Source organism: Rosa rugosa, chromosome 7 (assembly GCF_958449725.1).
Source record: "Rosa rugosa chromosome 7, drRosRugo1.1, whole genome shotgun sequence".
In the NCBI taxonomy this organism is placed as follows: Eukaryota; Viridiplantae; Streptophyta; class Magnoliopsida; order Rosales; family Rosaceae; genus Rosa; species Rosa rugosa.
This window is the reverse complement of record NC_084826.1, coordinates 41,325,335-41,335,824: the sequence shown is the minus strand read 5'-3', so window position 1 is coordinate 41,335,824 and position 10,490 is coordinate 41,325,335. Positions and strand designations below refer to the sequence as shown.

General features: G+C 40.6%; 1 long non-coding RNA gene across 1 annotated transcript; it reads left to right on the top strand.

The window, feature by feature from the left end:
* The first annotated feature begins 279 nt into the window (after positions 1-279).
* Positions 280-2,475, top strand: LOC133720170 (uncharacterized). The gene is made up of 5 exons (XR_009851718.1): positions 280-423; positions 539-593; positions 706-954; positions 1,584-1,727; positions 2,369-2,475. It is a non-coding gene; the product is annotated as an uncharacterized LOC133720170 (long non-coding RNA).
* Positions 2,476-10,490: the final 8,015 nt, after the last annotated feature.

Below are 10,490 nucleotides of genomic sequence, written 5' to 3'. Positions count from 1 at the left end.
GCCACTGCAAGTAAGGGTACGATCACATTTGAATTGTGTGTTTGCTTTTGTAAAATTTTTGGTACTACTAGATTTGTTATTCTCTATTGCACGTAACTTTTAATACCTTTCTATAGTTGTCACTATATTGTAAAAGTATGATAGCTGAATTGGTTTCAAAGTATTATTTCTTTTATAACATATTCAGCACCTGTTTCCTCTTCCTTTTTTTTTTTTTTTTGCTTTCTCTAATAACTACTTACTTGCATTATTATTCATTATTGACAGGTGATACCCACAATGGCAATCGTTTGAATACGAGATATCCAGCCTTTACAGACTGACCTACAAATCAAAGGGCGAGTCTGCAGGGTGTGGAGAGTGAAGAAATACAGACCTGTTCCTAGAAACAATGGTCTTCAGTTTGTTTTAGTTAATGAGAAGGTAATAGCTACCATTCCCTTCACAATCTAATTATAGCAGCAACTCATTATCATACCTCAACAATTACCATCATTCAGCTAACAGATACTTTTTATGTCCCATTTCTCTTACACAGAACGAGGCAATCCAAGGATCTTTTCTAGAAGCATACTACACCACAATAAGGACTGGTATAATAATCTGAAGTTTACTTTATCTATTCGAAATGAGATGGTACTTACTGTTTCAATCGGTTTCTAATATAAATAAAACTATATGATTAATTTCTCGCGTGATTCTCAGGTCTGATTGCAGCTGTATCCGAATATTGTCTGGGTTTTCTTTAAAGCTCTGATCTGTGGATGGAAGTTGAGGGTTTCGGGGTTGTGTGTTTTTGATTGTGTTGTTTTTTGGTCAAATTAAGTTTTGGGTATGGTTTGTTTCATGTTTGATTGTGTAGTTTTGATTCTTTAAGTGATAAATTTATTGTGTGTATTTGCAGCTATAGTCAAAAGATTGAATCGGTTTTTGTCATCAGAACGAACGAACTTGGTAATTTCTTCTTTTTTTTTTCTTTTTTTTTTTTAATTCATGTAGAAACTGGTTGTTTAAATAGAGGTAAAAGATTGGAATGATGCGGACATCATTCATATGGTTATGGAAAGGACCGATCAAATAAATAAAGCATGTTAAACATTAGAAATCAACTATATAATCTGGAAACTGAGGTTAGATGTGGTCTACATATAAGCCATAGTTCTTTGTGTTCTTCTCTGTGTCCATTAATTTTATATATGAGAGCTTTAGGTGATATGAGTTGATGTTTCTCTATAGATAGGTGCTGCTCAATTTTTGCAAATTTCATGTTTTAATCTCTATAATGATCTGTAATTGTCATTACATTGTACTTCTTCTGTGCAAATAGAAGTCCTAAATAACACTCTTTAAATCTCAGTAAATTATAGTGACAGTATTTATTAATCTCTTCTAAAGTATCTATTTGTATTATTGTAGCTGCATTTTGGTTCAAAGAAAAAAAAGATTTACATGCTGCTTTTCTATTATGAAATCTGATTTTTGATTTGGTAAAGCTGTAATATTTTTTCCAGATATAAGCTTAAGCTATTAGGGAATGACTCAACTATATTTAACCTTACAATATCATGCCATTTTTGTTTCAGGTATGTCAATGTTCCTCAAGAAATCAACAGGCTGAGGTGCGGGGTGAACTATCACGCTCTTAAATTTCTTCCCGAGATAGAGCAGATGGCTGATTTATTGGCATCAAGGATGAGAAACCGCACTGGAAGTTCCAATCCTTATATGTATGTACATTCTTACATTTTAGCTTCTTAAGGAATAAGAAATCAATGTTTCGACACTGTACTTTTTCTTTTTGAAACATGGTTAAAGAACGTAATGGCTTGGTATATTGGAAGGTGAATTTGGTGTATTGGTGATATATCAGAATAGTATTAGAATGGTTCTACAAGCAAATGATTGTTAACTTTTCTTTAATTAAAGGTAATAACTTTTGCTCTTCCAAGTGATAGCTTTTCTCTAATGATTTTCATGTATAATGTGGATAATTGTTTGCTTTTCAAAGGTGTTACTCTGTTTTTAAACATTGATTTCATCTTTGTATCTTTTTTATTTGATTTTTATGTTTCCTTAATCTGAGTTTCAAGCTTTTGATTTTTTTTTTTTGGTTTTTTTTTTTGCTTTTATGATCATACTGGTATGTGTTTTTCATAATGACATACATTTTTGATTCATGAACTGCTCTTTAGTATACTATAATGATGAAGTTTTAATTTTTTTTTTCTTTTCATTCATAAAACATGCAGTAGAGTTTGTTATTAGGTCTCTGGTTTCAGTCTCTACTTCTCACCATTTAACAAATCTATTAATCTCTTTATGTTCCATTATTGTTTTCCAAAGTATCCTATAAGTCTCTCTCTGACAGGTTATGGAGGTCATGAAGATATTGGAGATTGACCTTGAAAGTGGATTGATTTTGCCCAAGTTATTTCAGGTAATTGATAATAACTTTTACTTGGTCAAATTAAAAGCATGTCTCCAGAGTTTTTGTTGTATCTTTAGGATTATTTGTGATAAATAAATACAGCAATGTATGAAGTGCTTAAAGCTGTTGACTATGAGTGTGCATATAAACTTTGTTAATTTTCGCTTCTTTTACTTGCTACCTATTTACCAATTTCGTTCTCTCTCGATCTGTTGGTATCATATGCCAAAGCTAGCATGTTTGCATCATCTCCTTTTGAATAGACTGCAGCTAAAATCTAAGATGTATGAAAACTGTTTTCACTATTTGAATGAAATGTGATGATTTTCCTTTTGTATGTTATTTTTCTAATTTACTCACAAGAACAAATTCCGCAGCAAAGCGCGGGTAGTATTTCTAGTATATATATATAAATATCAACTCCTTCCAATTCTGATTACTGTTGTGAAACATATCCATTCACATTAACTTGTATTTTTTTTTTTAATACTTGTAGTGGGAAAGGAAAGGAAAGCAAATCACTTCTACAAACAAAAAGACATTGATCAGGTCCGGGCCGAGTGGGCAAAGTATGTCAGCCAATTTCAACAAAGCTAGTGTGTCAAGAAGATTCTAATTTTGGACATGCATCATCTATAACCCATATTAACTAGTTATGCAGTTGGTCTAAGTATCTATTTTTGGCCTGCAAGTACAGTTTATGATCAGTAGTATGAGATATCAGTGTTTTTTGGGTTACATTTGTTGATCATGCCAACTGCTATGGGTTATTGAACTGATGTTTATTAAGTTTAGCTCCATGATGGATGTATGTATAACTGCAGGAACAGATTGATCAAATATTGGTATTTTTGTGAATGGATTTCATATTTGATGAATGCATTGTGTTGTTCCCAGATTTACATGATTATGGCACAACAGGGATACGAGTATGACATCTGGAATAGAAAGCAACAACAAAATGATGTTGTTGGACGCGTCAAAGAACAACAGAAACAAGAAAAAATGTGTTCATATTTGGACACTCAAACAACAGATAATTGTCGTCTTCATGTCAAAACAAAGACAGAGTTGAAAATGAAACAACATTTAACTGTCGCTCAAATTAGCTTCAAGCAACAAATAATTGTCCTGTCTGTGCTCTTCAACCTTCAGTTAATTGTTGTAGAGTATAAACCACAACAATAGATAAATGTAACCTTAACAACGTTTAAACCACACTTAATTGTAATTCCAAGTTATATGCCACAACAGATAACTATTACTATAAGTTAATAAAAACCACAGACAACTGTTATTTGTATTCCCTTTAAACGTCATTTAACTGTCATCTGTGACTAAACTCAAACGGTAAATAAATGTAGTATTAACTAAGTTCAATGTACACTAATCTGTGACTATAATGCATATAAAACAACATATAAATGTTATCGTAGGCGACTAAAGACGATAGATAATTGTATTTTAAACTGAATAAGAATGACAGTTAACTGTTATTGAACTGGAATAAAACAACACTTAACTGTTATTATAAGTCCATTCAGACCACAGAAATTATAAGGAACTGTTATTTGTTTCTAGTTCACACGACATTTATCTGTCGTTTGAATTCACTAGCCTCATATCTCGATTTCATCAGACAACAGAAGACCTAACAAATTTCTGTCGTCTGATAAATAAGACGACAGAGGAAATCTGTCGTCTGATAAATAAGACGACAGAGGAAATCTGTCGTCTGATGCCCCAAGAGACGGCACCGTACTAGACAACAGAAATTTTTTTAATCAGACGACAGATCTCCTCTGTCGTCTGATTGCTTTTCTGGCATAGTGTTATGTCAACTTTCTAACGAAAGTGACAACTCTCTGAAGCACTAACCATTTCAGTATTGCAAACCAAAGTTCATTTTGCTTATTCAATCAAACCACAACTTCAACTTATACAATCGGATCACAACAATACATGTTCAAGATACTCAGACCCTTACCACAACTTCTTTTCCACAGAGATTCGATTCAGCATGGCTGCATTTCCACCATCATCATTCATTCTGTTCCCTAACAGGCACAACAAAGTTAACAGTCCACCCATTGCCCAATTTCTGCATTCCAAAACAGAATCTGAACATAATCCTTACCATTTCCTATTTCACTCGAAACTGACTCGAGAGCTCCTCCTCTCCAAAAATCCCAAATTCGCAGACTCCACAAAACCTCACACAATTCCAAATTAAACGTAGGTGGGTTAGGGTTTCTCAATCCAAATTGAAATTAGATGTTTAGTCGAAAAGTGGGTACGACAATTACCTAATCGTGGCGACCTGGGAGTATGGCAACCACGAGCGGGGGAGCTGCAGTGGCTCACGCGCCAGCGGCGGCTCGTGTGGTGGTTATGGCCGGAGGTAGAGGTCGGGATTTTTGGGGCTATTGTAAATCGTGAGACACTGATTCGAACTATGGAGGTGGTTTAGCTCGATTCGAGCTAGAGATCGAAGAATGAAGGCATACAGAGCTACGTGTTTCGGCGAAACTTGTACAGCGTTACCCGGCTCCGGTGGGTGCCTAGACTTCTGGGTTTTGCTCCTTGTTGCTTGCTAAGGGGAGGGACGGTGGCGATATGAAGAAATGGCCGGAAAAAACTGACAAGGCTCGAGGAACAGTGGCGTCGCAGTAATGGGTTGTCGAGGTGGAGGCTGCCGGCGGTGCATGTCGGTGATTCCGGGTGGGTTTTGGTCGGGTTCAAGTGCTGCGTCAATTGGTGGAGGTGGTGTTGTGTGGTGGTGGCAGGAGATGGTGTTTTTTCGGCGCTGGCAGTGGGAGGACGAGAAAGTGAGAAGGAGAGAGAAGAGAGGTGCGGCTGAGAGGGGAAGAGAGAGTTTTGAGGTTTTAGGGTTTCTATTCCTATTTATACTAGTGTGTGAGAAATACTGAATTTACCCTTGCGACGAATTACCGAACTCTCCTAGCTAATTACGTTCGGTTTTGGGCTCGTAACTTTTCTTTTCTTTGTCTTTCATCGACAACACCCTTTTTAAAGTCTCGACTTTGCCTTTAAGTCCAAAACTCGATTTGCTTAAAGATCCAATTCATCGCTTTGTAAAATAACTCCGACAATCATTTGTCTCGTTAACACCGACCTTTAAGGTCCAAGGGATGACTTTGGCCCAAATGTAAATTATAAGGCCCAATAGGTGGTCTCGACACCAAAAAAATCTTCGAAATCGATTTCTTCACTTAAATCACCTTGCGAAAATCTTATTGGCGAAAAATTACCTTCTAAAAATTAAACTAAATTTTCAGGGGCTCACAGGCACTCCAGCGGCGAGTTGCGAATAACGAGGCATTGGACAGGGCCTGTCAACAGGAAACCCCGATACAGACAATTGGTGGTGTCCCGACACCCGGAGTAGTCCTCACCACAGACCTAAGCACTGGTCTCGCTGGCACTTTTGTGCCACCAAGCGTAACCTCCATAAGCCCCACGGGCCCCACTCCAGGCAGCACCATCACTAGACCACAACCTAAACCCTAAACCCAATCAACTCGGCACAGCGCCACCACCTCAGCCTGCCCTCGATATGGTGGGAACCTCGAACACGAACACAGCCGCAATCACCAATATACCTCCACCTGACCCTAATACTCGGTTGTTGCTCCAAATGAGTGAAACCATCACCTCTTTGCTAGCGCGGATTGAGAGTGCCGAAAGCAGGACCGGCTGGCAACCAATTACGGCTGGCTTCTAGGGAAAGATGGGACCATTCACTCCCCGGATACAGGCCGAGAAGCGCCCACCGGAGGCCAAGCCCTTCAAGATTGAGAAATATAATGGTACCAGAGACCCATACCACCACTTGGAAGTCTTTCAGTCCCTCCTACATGGAACCCGATACACGGATGCAATGGCATGTCACGCGTTCGAGGAAACCCTAACAGACGAGTCCTTGCAATGGTTTCTTAACCTCCCCCCTAATTCAATAGATAGTTTCCAGGAGCTCGAGGACAAATTTCTCCGCAGGTTCATTCTGTGCGGAAGTGGCTATCGTACGACGCCCGACCTATTTAGGCTCAAGCAACGGCCAAACGAGTGATTGCGAGACTTCGTCCGCCGATGGCAAAAGCAAGCCACCCAATGTCGTTCCCTTGACCCAGCCTTAGCAGCATCGGCATTCAAGTAGGCACTCCAGCCGGGATACTTCCTATTGCAAATCAACACCAATCCCCCCGCGACATATGACGACCTCCTCGATGCCGCTACCGCTTTCGCGCAGGCCGAGTATGACACCTTTGGTCGCGACACAAATACCAATACACACGTACCCAGTCAATCTCCCTCAAGTCACCAACCCCATCGGGACCACAGATAGCAGGAGCAAAGACTCCACCAGGGACAAACCTGTCCAACATGACAGATCCCCACAAGAGCGACAAGGCTACAATTACAAAAAGGGACAAGCAATACGGGAAAAGCCCCGAGAAGCCAAAGTACAATTCCTCCAGCAGTCGGTATTGCGATGCGCCATACGGCAGTACTCGACACAAGGAGAACCAAAGATTCGAGGCACCTCGATACGAGGTTTACACCACCCTGACTGCTTCATATGAAGAAATTTGGAATAACCACAAAGACCTCATCCCACGCCCACCGCGGCGCAAACCTGGCTAGGCCAAACCACGAGACAATGGAAAATACTGTACATACCATGAGGAATCCGGCCACCCCACCAATATTTGCTGGGCACTGAAAAACGCCATTGAGCACCTCATTCAAATCGGCCAACTCTCGCAGTATCTTACTCTCCCAACGGGAGCTAACACCATAGAAGTCTACGGACATATCCTAACGATACATGGCAGCGCCCCAAGAGCACCCGAGACTCATCATGGACATAAGCGCCAGTGCCCTCGGGTTAGGAGATATTGGGACTCAGCCATGGCTACCACACCCTGCAGGTAGAATGTGACTCGATTGCCTTTAGTCGCAGCGAGGACACCATAAAGAAGCACCATAATGACCCGTCATCGACCACTATCGATGCCATCGGGTCCTGGTTGATAGCGGCGCGACAGTCAGTGTCATGTTTGGCAGCTGCTACGAAGGCCTCAACCGAGATAAGAAGAAACTCACCCAGGACCACGAGCCCCTGATCAGCTTTGCAGGAGAAATCACACAGCCTTTGGGATCCGACAATTTGTGGATCGCCCTCAGTGGAGGCAGCACTATCGCTACCATGACAACGCATTTTGTCATCGTTGACTGCCCTTCTTCCTACAACGTCATCTTAGGGCGAGATGCCATTTGGAGACTCCAATGTTTTGTCGCAGGGCACATGTTAATGATGAAAATCCGTACCCCGGGTGGCGTCCTCACCATTCGAGGTGATCATGAACTGGCGAGACAGTGTAACTCCCCAACTGTTGCGCGGGGACATGACAGGCGAGAGGTACTCCTCACGTCTGACTTACCCTCCCCGTCTGATAAGCCAGACGACTCAAGGGAAAACCCCGAGACTCCAGACGCTTGCGATACACGCAGTAAAAAGAAGGAAGATAAGCGCAAACTCAGGCATCCGAGACCAGATGCCCTGGAAGATCTGATATCGGTTTCCATATCCGATACCCAACCAGAAAGAAAGGTCAAGATCAGCTCTAAGACAGACCCACAGTTCCAAGCAGACTTAATCGCCTTCTTCAAGACCAAACATGAGATGTTTGCATGGTCATACGCCGATATGCCAGGGATATCGCCGGAACTGCTGACCCACAAGCTCACCATCTCACCAGACGTTCCCCCGGTCAAGCAGAAAAGAAGGGCCTTCACGGAAGAGAAATAAAAAGCCATCCAGGCCGAGGTAAAGAAACTCCAGGATATCGGGTTTGTCAGGGAGGTATCCTACCCGACATGGCTATCCAATGTCGTGATGGTAAAGAAATCCAACGGCAAGTGGTGCATGTGTGTCGATTACACCAACCTGAACAAGGCTTGCCCAAAGGACAGCTTTCCCCTACCAAGAATCGATCAGCTAGTTGACTCCACCACCGGCCACAAGCTCCTTAGCTTCAAGGACGCCTTCTCGGGCTACAACCAGATCGCCATGGAACCTTCCGATCAAGAGCACACATCTTTTACCACTGACAAGGGTTTGTATTGTTACAAGGTAATGCCATTTGGTCTAAAGAACGCCGGGGCCACCTACCAAGACTAGTGATTACACGCATTTTTATGCATGTAATTGTATCTAAAACACTATAAATAAGTTAATCCTCAAGTCAATTATTATGTAATTAATCCATTTTTATTTATTTTGTAGTAAATAAGCGGAGTTGCGGATTTCAGAAGAAGTTGTGCAAAAATGGAGCTAATTAGAGTTATTGACAAAAAAATGACGAAAAGTCAACAATGGTCGATGAGTCAATGTGAGCTCGGGAAAAGCAAAGGAAGAAGAGAAGAAAAAAAAAAAGATGAAGAAGCAAAGAAGTAGACTTAATTAAATGAATTGGCAGATAATCAATTAATTAACCAATTAGTTAATTGGTTAATTAACCAATTATTTGATTAATCATGCTTAGTAAAGCCAGCAGCTCCACGTGCTTCTCCCTTTTCCTTGCAGCCATGCCATTTGTGATTAACCAGCCATGACGTCACTCCCTCCCCCTCAACCATTGCAGCCATGCCATTTGTCCCATATCTTTTCCTCTTTCTCACGAAACCATCCGAGCCACTCAGTTTAATTAACCCATTCTCTCCTCTCTCTTGATCTATATATATAGACCAGAACCCTACAGAGAGCACAGAGCCGCACGAACAAAACAGAGGCAGCCCCTTTGGGCTGCTCTCTTCCCCATCATTCTCCACCATTTTTCCATCTTTTCTTTAGTTTTATTTTAGGGATTTGAAGGATTTACTGACCCAAAGCTTCAAAGATTCATCAAAGGCATCTCCTCTACAAGATTCAAGACTTGGGTAATTGTAGGAGTTGTAATTCAAGACTAGTCATGCTAGCTTTTTAGCTAGTTGTGATTATTCTTGTTTTCTCCTACACTTCTCTTCTCTTTTGTATTTGAATTTTGTAATTTTGATGTCTATGATTATGGGTTGTGCGTAATTTCCTTGTTGGGGGTTAGGGTTGTGTCCCTAACCCAAATTTTGTGTAGAAGATGTTTAATTTAATGTAATGATGCAATTTTCATATGATGGATGCTTATATCTATTTTTGTTGGGTTAAAATGCATGTCTAGGAGCCTAGTCAACTCTAGGGTGTGTATTTTGAGCATGTCTAGGATGGAGTTAGAGGCTTGACCCCCTCTAATTCCTAAGCTAGAAACCTTCAATTTCGTATTCGAGGGGTTATAAGCATGGTGATTTACACCCGTTGCGTGATTGCGCGGGCGGGTCGCTTAGTAGTCTAATTCCTCGATCTCTACGCCTCTTGATGTGAATTAGTGACCCTTGAACCGGCTTTAATTCATGCCAAGTGAGTTCCTACGGCCCTTGAACCGGAGTAGGAATACCATGAAAGGGAATTTCGGTCCTTGAGCCTTGAACCGCCTTGGATACGACTACCGCCAAAGTAGGAATTTGCATCTATGTTAGATTAGCTTCCGACACATGAAATTGGGTGAAGGAACCTCCCTAACACCCGACATTCCCATTTATTTGGTTACACTTTTATTAATTTCTTTGCATTTTTATTAATTGCTTTACATTTCATTACATTTTGTTAATCTAAAATCAACTCTCAAAATATTGAACTCCAACTCATTGTAAATATTCATCACTAGACTCTTAGTTTTGATTAGGCTTTGGTGAAAATCAAAGCCCAGCATTGCTAAGGCTTGGTGTCTTAGATTAACATTTTTATTTATTTTCTTTTTCTTTTCTTTGTTTGCTAAGTGTCTTTATTTCCGATTACCCAAGGATTGTGGGTTAGCCACTAATCCCCGTGGTACGATAAACTTTGGGCATAATACTTCCCTATCTTGACAATGATACGTACGCTTGCGTAAATGTGTATCCAAGTCAACTAGTCAACGCCATATTCGCAGATGATATCGGGAAGATA